Raw genomic sequence first — 10909 nt, 5'->3', positions numbered from 1 at the left:
TCCCTCTCCGGAATCGAACCCTGATTCCCCGTTACCCGTTGTCACCATGGTAGGCACAGAACCTGCCATCGAAAGTTGATAGGGCAGACATTCGAAAGAGACGTCGCCGCCACCAGGGGCCGGCGATCTGCTCGAGGTTATCTAGAGTCACCAAAGCGGCCGGGGCGTCCCGCCCCCCCGGAGGAGGTTGCGAGCCCCGCATGGGTTTTCGGTCTGATAAATGCACGCATCCCCGTCCAGGGTCAGCGCTCGTAGGCATGTATTAGCTCTAGAATTGCCACAGTTATCCAAGTAACGGTGGAGTGATCAAAGGAACCATAACTGATTTAATGAGCCATTCGCAGTTTCACTGTCAAACTCGTTTGCACTTGCACTTGCATGGCTTAATCTTTGAGACAAGCATATGCTACTGGCAGGATCAACCAGGTAGACCCGCTAGCGTGTTTACTGGCTTCTGGATTCCCGGCCGGGATGCCTACCGGCCAAGCCGAACGTTCGGTGACACTTCCTTTCGGTCAGCACGCAAGCGGCTTGCCCGGGCCTGTGGGGCCGTCGCCCACACTTCCCCGAGGAGTCCCGCGGGGCCGACGTCATGCTCGGCTGAGAGTGGTTTTCGGCACGCTGTCCTGCCGGGTCTACAATGGGTGGCATGGGGTGCGCGCAGTGTCTCATGGCGCCGCCGGGGGTTTGAAAAAGGTGTTTCCGGAAGCACCGCAGCCGTCGCTGCCCAGGCCCGAAGGCACCACCTGGGTCGAGGGCCCTAGGCGGTATAGGCCGACGGGAGTCGCTGGGGCCGAGCCGGAGCGGGTCCGATGTAGGACAACTAGGGCAGACGGGTCGTCTTGGTCTCGCTTCAAATCGGGCTTGCCGGGCGGCAATAGAGGCAAACCTGCAAATCCGGAGGAATCCCCGCACCTGGGTAACCGGCTGACGCCGGCCGGTGGGGGCCGCTCCGATGGCAAGTCGTGGTTACCAAAAGGTTAGAGGGGAAAAGGGAAAGGGAGGTGTCCGGGGGCGGTCGTCACAAGTGACCTGGGCGGCGTCGGGCCCAGGATTTTATCCGTGCGGTAAATGGCGGAAACGTGTCCGTCATAGCGCCCCCTAGTCGGGCACGCAGTAGGACCGAGCCCCTGTCGCTCCGGCCCTTGGAAAGCCCCGAGAGGCTGGGTCAAATCGGGTCTTTCAATTTTTATGTTTGTCCATCCAGGGTGTCCGTGTCCCCTGATGTGTCCGTGATAGCGCCCCCTAGGCGGGCACGCCGTAGGACCGAGCCCCTGTCGCTCCGGCCCTGGGAAAGCCCCGAGAGGCTGGGTCGAATAAGGTCTTTCAATTTTTTATGTTTGTCCACCCAGGGTGTCCGTGTCCCCTGGTGTGTCCGTCATAGCGCCCCCTAGGCGGGCACGCCGTAGGACCGAGCCCCTGTCGCTCCGGCCCTGGGAAAAGCCCCGAGAGGCTGGGTCGAATCAGGTCTTTCCATTTTTTATGTTTGTCCACCCAGGGTGTCCGTGTCCCCTGGTGTGTCCGTCATAGCGCCCCCTAGGCGGGCACGCCGTAGGACCGAGCCCCTGTCGCTCCGGCCCTGGGAAAAGCCCCGAGAGGCTGGGTCGAATCAGGTCTTTCAATTTTTTATGTTTGTCCACCCAGGGTGTCCGTGTCCCCTGGTGTGTCCGTCATAGCGCCCCCTAGGCGGGCACGCCGTAGGACCGAGCCCCTGTCGCTCCGGCCCTGGGAAAAGCCCCGAGAGGCTGGGTGGAATCAGGTCTTTCAATTTTTATGTTTGTCCATCCATGGTTTAAATGTCCCGAAATGTGTCCGGGATAGCGCCCCCTGGCCGGGCGCGCACTCAGGACCGAGCCCCTGTCGCTCGAGTCCTGGAAGTCCTTAAGAAAGAGGCTGGTCTGAAATCAGGTCGAAAAAATTTTTATGTTTGTCCATCCATGGTTTAAATGTCCCGAAATGTGTCCGGGATAGCGCCCCCTGGCCGGGCGCGCACTCAGGACCGAGCCCCTGTCGCTCGAGTCCTGGAAGTCCTTAAGAAAGAGGCTGGTCTGAAATCAGGTCGAAAAAATTTTTATGTTTGTTCTTCCAGGGTGTCCATGTCCCTAAATGTGTCCGAGATAGCGCCCCCTAGGCGGCCACGCATGTCCGCGTGAGCCCCTGTCGCTCAGAGCCTGGAAGAACCATTCGAAAAAAGAACCATCGAAAAGAGGGGGAAAATCCAACTTTTGAGTCCCAAAATAGCTCACTTTGACTCGGACACATTTCCTGCCAATTCGGCCTGTCTAAGCCTGGCGCACCTACTAACGTGATGGGGGTGTTTTGGTAGACCTGGTAAAAACAGGGAAAATCGAAAGAGGCTTAAAGTAGGCTAGAACTCAAGCCTCTCTCGTTGTTGGACTTAGAAAAAATCCGGCTCGAAAAATAAATCCCATTGAAATGCATTGGGCTTGGCGCTGGGATTTTTTTCTAAGTATGTGAACGAAAGAGGCTAAGGAGGCTGGAAGTTAGGCCTCTCTCGTTGTTGGACTTAGAAAAAATCCACTTTTTTTGGCTGGGATTTTTTCTAAGTGTCACATGGAAGAGGCTAAACAGGCTGGAGGCCAGGCCTCTCTCGTTGTTGGACTTAGAAAAAATCCCAAAAGTGGACACTCTGACAAAATCACGCATGTTGACACTTAGGCAAAAAATCCAACTTTTGCTCCACGGAAGAAAGAGGCTAAGGAGGCTGGAACTTAGGCCTCTCTCGTTGTTGGACTTTGAAAAAATCCACTTTTTTTGCACGGGATTTTTTCCAAGTGTCTCATGGAAGAGGCTAGACAGGCTGGAGGCCAGGCCTCTCTCGTTGTTGGACTTAGAAAAAATCCCAAAAGTGGACACTCTGACAAAATCACGCATGTTGACACTTTGGCAAAAAAGCCAACTTTTTTGGACTTGGCCCGGCTTTTCTTCCATTTGTGCCCCACTTGGGCTGGTTCACTCCTGGGTATCTTTTGGTCATTCCCGGGGGCCCCGGAGCTCGCGCAGCTCGCTGCGGGACTTCTGGAACTCCATCCTGGGTAGGATTTTTAAACAATTTCGGACCTTTTTCCAACTTTTTCTCAAATTGTCCCCCACTTTGGCTGGTTCACTCCTGGGTATCTTTTGGTCATTCCCGGGGGTCCCGGAGCTCGCGCAGCTCGCTGCGGGACTTCTGGAACTCCATCCTGGGTAGGATTTTTAAACAATTTCGGCCCTTTTTCCAACTTTTTCTCAAATTGTCCCCCACTTTGGCTGGTTCACTCCTGGGTATCTTTTGGTCATTCCCGGGGGCCCCGGAGCTCGCGCAGCTCGCTGCGGGACTTCTGGAACTCCATCCTGGGTAGGATTTTTAATCAATTTCGGACCTTTTTCCAACTTTTTCTCAAATTGTCCCCCACTTTCGCTGGTTCACTTCTGGGTGCCTTTTGGTCATTCCCGGGGGTCCCGGAGCTCGCGCAGCTCGCTGCGGGACTTCTGGAACTCCATCCTGGGTAGGATTTTTAAACAATTTCGGACCTTTTTCCAACTTTTTCTCAAATTGTCCCCCACTTTTGATGGTTCACTTCTGGGTGCCTTTTGGTCATTCCCGGTGTTCCCGCGGCTCGCGCAGCTCGCTGCGGGGCTTCTGGAACTCCATCCTGGGTAGGATTTTTACTCAATTTCGGACCTTTTTCCAACTTTTTCTCAAATTGTCCCCCACTTTTGATGGTTCACTTCTGGGTGCCTTTTGGTCATTCCCGGTGTTCCCGCGGCTCGCGCAGCTCGCTGCGGGGCTTCTGGAACTCCATCCTGGGTAGGATTTTTAATCAATTTCGGACCTTTTTCCAACTTTTTCTCAAATTGTCCCCCACTTTCGCTGGTTCGCTTCTGGGTGCCTTTTGGTCATTCCCGGTGTTCCTGCGGCTCGTGCAGCTCGCTGCGGGACTTGTGGAACTCTACCCTGGGTGGGATCATATGATTTTCAACCCATTTTGGACCTTTTTCCGACTTTCCCTCCATTTCCCTCCCACTTTCGATGGTCCACTCCTGGGTGTCTTTTGGTCATTCCCGGGACCCGGGAAGCCTCGGGCCTGCGGCGGGACTTGTGGATCTCCATGCTGGGCATGATTTTATGAGTTTTCTGGACTTTCTCTTCCCCGGGACCCGGGAGGCAGGCGGCTGGACGTTATGCCCCCTAAAATCCCTCCCTTTGCTCGTAAGGCCAATTTTCCTCCGGATTTACTCTCTATAGACCCCAAGGAAAAAAATACCCGACCGGCGTCCATTTTTGACATCGGTCTCCGATCTAGGGCACGCGGGCCGAAAGCGGTACGCCGGTTCCGAAATCCGGCCCCCGCATTTTTTGGGTATTTTTTGAAAAAAATGGCATTTTTGGGACCGGGGGGACTTGCTGGACTCAGTCCCGGGTGCGGATTTTGAAAACGTTGAGGACTTTTGGATTTTCCCCCAGCTTTTCTCCCCCACTTGCAGTTTGACTTTGCGGGGTGCGTTACGGCTGTGCCGGGCGTCCCTGGACTCGGGTGGCCAGCTGCGGGGCTGGTGGGGGACTGATTTTTGAACACTTTGAGGACTTTTGGCTACTATGCCAGCTTTTCTCCCCCACTTGCAGTGTGACTTTGCGGGCCTTGTTACGGAGGTGCCGGGCTTCCCTGGACTCGGGTGGCCAGCTGCGGGACTCGTGGGACTGATTTTGGAACACTTTGAGGACATTTAACTTCTTTCCCAGCTTTTTTCCCCTCCACTTCCAGTTTGACTTTGCGGGGTGCGTTATGGACGTGCTGGGCATCCCGGAACTCGGGCGGCCGGCTGCGGGACATTTTGCCCTCCTCCAAACCCCAGCCCTCTTTGTTTATCATGCCTATTTTCTGCTGGACACACACCCTCTCTTTTGAGCTGCCTCTTTTTTTAAATTTGGATATGATTTATTGATGAATGGATTTGTTTTCCCCTTTTTAAATGATGGTTGGTGTCTATCTTTTTAATACTTGCTTCTGGCTGCAGCCGAGACTTACAGTGTGATGCATCCAACCCCAACCCTGGTTTTTGTTTCCCTTAAAAACTTGGGGAAATGGACAGCTTTTTGGGGGGGCACTTCCAGCAAATGGAGGGACCTATTTGGAATTCCCCACTCGGGTGGAGATCCACGGCGAGCCGGCCTTCCTAAAGGGACAGCAACATGGACACTCTGCCATCATTGCAGCTTCTTTTTTTTTGGGGGGCACTCTGTCATATTTCCAGCTTTTTTTCGTGCTGACTTCCAGCAAATAGAGGGACCTGTTTTGAATTCCCTACCCGGGTGTAGATCCACGGCAAGCCGGCCTTCTTCAAGGGACAGGCACCCCCCTGTCCCTTGACACCTGCTTCCCTCCTCGGCGTCACCGAAATCCCACAAAATGACTCAAAATAGGGCCCCAAATGACATCACTCGGTCCGGTTCTTTGGGTCTCACTCGGGGGCTTCTTTGACTCTGGAAGGCATGGTGAACCAAAAGTAGACACTTGGAAAAAATCCCCACTTTACAAGTTGACACTTTGAAAAAAAATCCCGACTATATAAGTTGACACTTGGAAAAAATCCCCACTTTATAAGTTGACACTTGGAAAAAATCCCGACTTTATAAGTTGACACTTAGAAAAAATCCCCACTTTATAAGTTGACACTTAGAAAAAATCCCGACTTTATAAGTTGACACTTAGAAAAAATCCCCACTTTATTTTGGAAGGGTTGGTACACCAAAAGTGGACACTTAGAAAAAATCCCCACTTTATTTTGGAAAGGTTGGTACACCAAAAGTGGACACTTAGAAAAAATCCCCACTTTATTTTGGAAAGGTTGGTACACCAAAAGTGGACACTTAGAAAAAATCCCGACTTTGACTTTCGCAGGTCTATTACACTAAAAGTTGACACTCTGTCATATTTCCAGCTTTTTTTTGTGCTGACTTCCAGCAGATAGAGGGACCTATTTTGAATTCCCTACCCTGGTGCAGAACCACGGCAAGCCGGCCTTCCTAAAGGCACAGGCACATGGACACTCTGCCATAAGTGCAGCTTTTTCTTCTAAGGGTGCAGCGGCGGCGGAAGTCCACCGGAGGGCTCCAAATCCCCGCTTTCCTTTTTAGGCTTAAAGTGGCTTTTCCCTCCTTAAAAACTTGGGGAAATGGACAGCTTTTTGGGGGGGCACTTCCAGCAAATAGAGGGACCTATTTGGAATTCCCCACCCGGGTGGAGATCCACGGCAAGCCGGCCTTCTTAAAGGGACAGGCACATGGACACTCTGCCATCATTGCAGCTTCTTCTTTTTTTTTTTCCCCTGTCATATTTCCAGCTTTTTTGTGCTGACTTCCAGCAAATAGAGGGACCTATTTTGAATTCCCTACCCGGGTGTAGATCCACGGCAAGCCGGCCTTCTTAAAGGGACAGGCACCCTCCCTCCCGGAACACCTGCTTCCCTCCTCGGCGTCACCGAAATCCCACAAAATGACTCAAAATAGGGCCCCAAATGACATCACTCGGTCCGGTTTTTTGGGTCTCACTCGGGGGCTTCTTTGACTCTGGAAGGCATGGTGAACCAAAAGTGGACACTTGGAAAAAAATCCCCACTTTATAAGTTGACACTTAGAAAAAAATCCCGACTATATAAGTTGACACTTAGAAAAAATCCCGACTATATAAGTTGACACTTAGAAAAAATCCCCACTTTATTTTGGAAGTGTTGGTACACCAAAAGTTGACACTTAGAAAAAATCCCGACTTTATTTTGGAAGGGTTGGTACACCAAAAGTTGACACTTAGAAAAAATCCCGACTTTATTTTGGAAGGGTTGGTACACCAAAAGTTGACACTTAGAAAAAATCCCAACTTTTACACTTAGAAAAAATCCAGCTTTTTGTTGCTGACTTCCATTAAATAGAGGGACTTTTTCCATGTTTCTTAACCGGGTGTCGATCCAAGGCGGGTGGGCCTTCTGGAAGCGACACCCTCCTAGATACTCTGTCATATTTGCAGCTTTTTGTTGCTGACTTCCATTAAATAGAGGGACTTTTTTCATTTTTCTTAACCGGGTGTCGATCCAAGGCAGGTGGGCCTTCTGGAAGCGACACCCTCCTTGACACTTAGAAAAAAATCCAGCTTTTTGTTGCCGACTTCCATTAAATAGAGGGACTTTTTTCATTTTTCTTAACCGGGTGTCGATCCAAGGCAGGTGGGCCTTCTGGAAGCGACACCCTCCTTGACACTTAGAAAAAATCCAGCTTTTTGTTGCTGACTTCCATTAAATAGAGGGACTTTTTCCATGTTTCTTAGCCGGGTGTCGATCCAAGGCAGGTGGGCCTTCTGGAAGCAACACCCTCCTTGACACTTAGAAAAAATCCAGCTTTTTGTTGCTGACTTCCATCAAATAGAGGGACTTTTTTCATTTTTCTTAACCGGGTGGTGATCCAAGGCGGGTGGGCCTTCTGGAAGCGACACCCTCCTTGACACTTAGAAAAAATCCAGCTTTTTGTTGCTGACTTCCATCAAATAGAGGGACTTTTTCCATGTTTCTTAGCCGGGTGTCGATCCAAGGCAGGTGGGCCTTCTGGAAGCAACACCCTCCTTGACACTTAGAAAAAATCCAGCTTTTTGTTGCTGACTTCCATCAAATAGAGGGACTTTTTTCATTTTTCTTAACCGGGTGTCGATCCAAGGCAGGTGGGCCTTCTGGAAGCGACACCCTCCTTGACACTTAGAAAAATTCCAGCTTTTTGTTGCTGACTTCCATCAAATAGAGGGACTTTTTTCATTTTTCTTAACCGGGTGTCGATCCAAGGCAGGTGGGCCTTCTGGAAGCGACACCCTCCTTGACACTTAGAAAAAATCCAGCTTTTTGTTGCTGACTTCCATCAAATAGAGCGACTTTTTTCATTTTTCTTAACCGGGTGTCGATCCAAGGCAGGTGGGCCTTCTGGAAGCGACACCCTCCTTGACACTTAGAAAAAATCCAGCTTTTTGTTGCTGACTTCCATCAAATAGAGCGACTTTTTTCATTTTTCTTAACCGGGTGTCGATCCAAGGCGGGTGGGCCTTCTGGAAGCGACCCTCTCCTTGACACTTAGAAAAAATCCAGCTTTTTGTTGCTGACTTCCATTAACTAGAGGGACTTTTTTCATTTTTCTTAACCGGGTGGTGATCCAAGGCGGGTGGGCCTTCTGGAAGCGACACCCTCCTTGACACTTAGAAAAAATCCAGCTTTTTGTTGCTGACTTCCATCAAATAGAGGGACTTTTTCCATGTTTCTTAGCCGGGTGTCGATCCAAGGCAGGTGGGCCTTCTGGAAGCGACACCCTCCTTGACACTTAGAAAAAATCCAGCTTTTTGTAGCTGACTTCCATCAAATAGAGGGACTTTTTCCATGTTTCTTAACCGGGTGTCGATCCAAGGCAGGTGGGCCTTCTGGAAGCGACCCTCTCCTTGACACTTAGAAAAAATCCAGCTTTTTGTTGCTGACTTCCATCAAATAGAGGGACTTTTTCCATGTTTCTTAACCGGGTGTCGATCCAAGGCAGGTGGGCCTTCTGGAAGCGACACCCTCCTTGACACTTAGAAAAAATCCAGCTTTTTGTTGCTGACTTCCATCAAATAGAGGGACTTTTTTCATTTTTCTTAACCGGGTGGTGATCCAAGGCGGGTGGGCCTTCTGGAAGCGACACCCTCCTTGACACTTAGAAAAAATCCAGCTTTTTGTTGCTGACTTCCATCAAATAGAGGGACCTATTTGGAATTCCCCACCCGGGTGGAGATCCACGGCAAGCCGGCTTTCCTAAAGGGACAGGCACATGGACACTATTCGCAGCTTCTTTTTTTTTGGCACTGACTTCCAGCTAAGGGTGCAGCGGCGGCGGAAGTCCACCGGAGGGCTCCAAATCCCCGCTTTCCTTTTTAGGCTTAAAGTTGCCTTTCCCTCTTTAGAGCCTTGGGCAAATGTACAGCTCTATTTTGTGCTGACTTCCAGCAAAAAGAGGGACATACTTCCAGCAAAAAGAGGGACATATTTTGAAATCCCCACCCGGGGGGAGATCCACGGCAAGCCGGCCTTCTTAAAGGGACAGGCACCCCCCTCCCGGAACACCTGCTTCGCTCCTCGGCGTCACCGAAATCCCACAAAATGACTCAAAATAGGGCCCCAAATGACATCACTCGGCCCGGTTGTTTAGGTCTCACTCTGGGGCTTCTATGACCCTGGAGGGCATGGTACAGCAAAAGTGGACACTTAGAAAAAATCCCGACTTTTAAAAGTTGACACTTAGAAAAAATCCCGACTTTTAAAAGTTGACACTTAGAAAAAATCCCGACTTTATTTTGGAAGGGTTGGTACGCGAAAAGTTGACACTTAGAAAAAATCCCGACTTTGTTTTGGAAGGGTTGGTACTCCAAAAGTTGACACTTAGAAAAAATCCCGACTTTGTTTTGGAAGGGTTGGTACTCCAAAAGTTGACACTTAGAAAAAATCCCGACTTTGTTTTGGAAGGGTTGGTACTCCAAAAGTTGACACTTAGAAAAAATCCCGACTTTGTTTTGGAAGGGTTGGTACTCCAAAAGTTGACACTTAGAAAAAATCCCGACTTTGTTTTGGAAGGGTTGGTACTCCAAAAGTTGACACTTAGAAAAAATCCCGACTTTGTTTTGGAAGGGTTGGTACTCCAAAAGTTGACACTTAGAAAAAATCCCGACTTTGTTTTGGAAGGGTTGGTACTCCAAAAGTTGACACTTAGAAAAAATCCCGACTTTGTTTTGGAAGGGTTGGTACTCCAAAAGTTGACACTTAGAAAAAATCCCGACTTTGTTTTGGAAGGGTTGGTACTCCAAAAGTTGACACTTAGAAAAAATCCCGACTTTGACACTTAGAAAAATTCCAGCTTTTTTTTCCCTCTGACTTCCATTAAATAGAGGGACTTTTTTCATGTTTCTTAGCCGGGTGTCGATCCAAGGCGGGCGGGCCTTCTGGAAGCGACACCCTCCTTGACACTTTGTCATATTTTCAGCTTTTTTGTGCTGACTTCCATTCAATAGAGGGACTTTTTTCATGTTTCTTAACCGGAATGTGATCCAAGGCGGGTGGGCCTTCTGGAATGGACACCCGCCTGGACACTTAGGGTTAGGGTTAGGGTTAGGGTTGGGATTAGGGTTAGGGTTAGCGGGGCGTTCTTGAAGGGACTCCCTCCGGAACACCTTGTCATATTTCCAGCTTTTTTCCTCTGACTTCCATCAAATAGAGGGACTACTTTTGACTTATCGACCCGGCTGGTGATCCAAGGCCGGGGGGCCTCCTGGAAGGGACCCCCGCCTGGACACCTAGGGTTAGGGTTAGGGTTAGGGTTGGGATTAGGGTTAGGGTTAGGGTTAGGGTTAGCCAGCTTTTTGTTGCTGACGGCGGGTGGGCCTTCTGGAAGCGACACCCTCCTAGATACTCTGTCATATTTGCAGCTTTTTGTTGCTGACTTCCATTAAATAGAGGGACTTTTTTCATTTTTCTTAACCGGGTGTCGCTCCAAGGCGGGTGGGCCTTCTGGAAGCGACACCCTCCTTGACACTTAGAAAAAATCCAGCTTTTTGTTGCTGACTTCCATTAAATAGAGGGACTTTTTTCATTTTTCTTAACCGGGTGTCGATCCAAGGCTGGTGGGCCTTCTGGAAGTGACACCCTCCTTGACACTTAGAAAAATTCCAGCTTTTTGTTGCTGACTTCCATCAAATAGAGGGACTTTTTTCATTTTTCTTAACCGGGTGTCGATCCAAGGCGGGTGGGCCTTCTGGAAGCGACACCCTCCTTGACACTTAGAAAAATTCCAGCTTTTTGTTGCTGACTACCATCACATAGAGGGACTTTTTTCATTTTTCTTAACCGGGTGTCG

Source organism: Nerophis ophidion, unplaced genomic scaffold (genome assembly GCF_033978795.1).
Source record: "Nerophis ophidion isolate RoL-2023_Sa unplaced genomic scaffold, RoL_Noph_v1.0 HiC_scaffold_448, whole genome shotgun sequence".
Lineage (NCBI taxonomy): Eukaryota > Metazoa > Chordata > Actinopteri > Syngnathiformes > Syngnathidae > Nerophis > Nerophis ophidion.
This window is presented reverse-complemented; position numbering follows the sequence as displayed.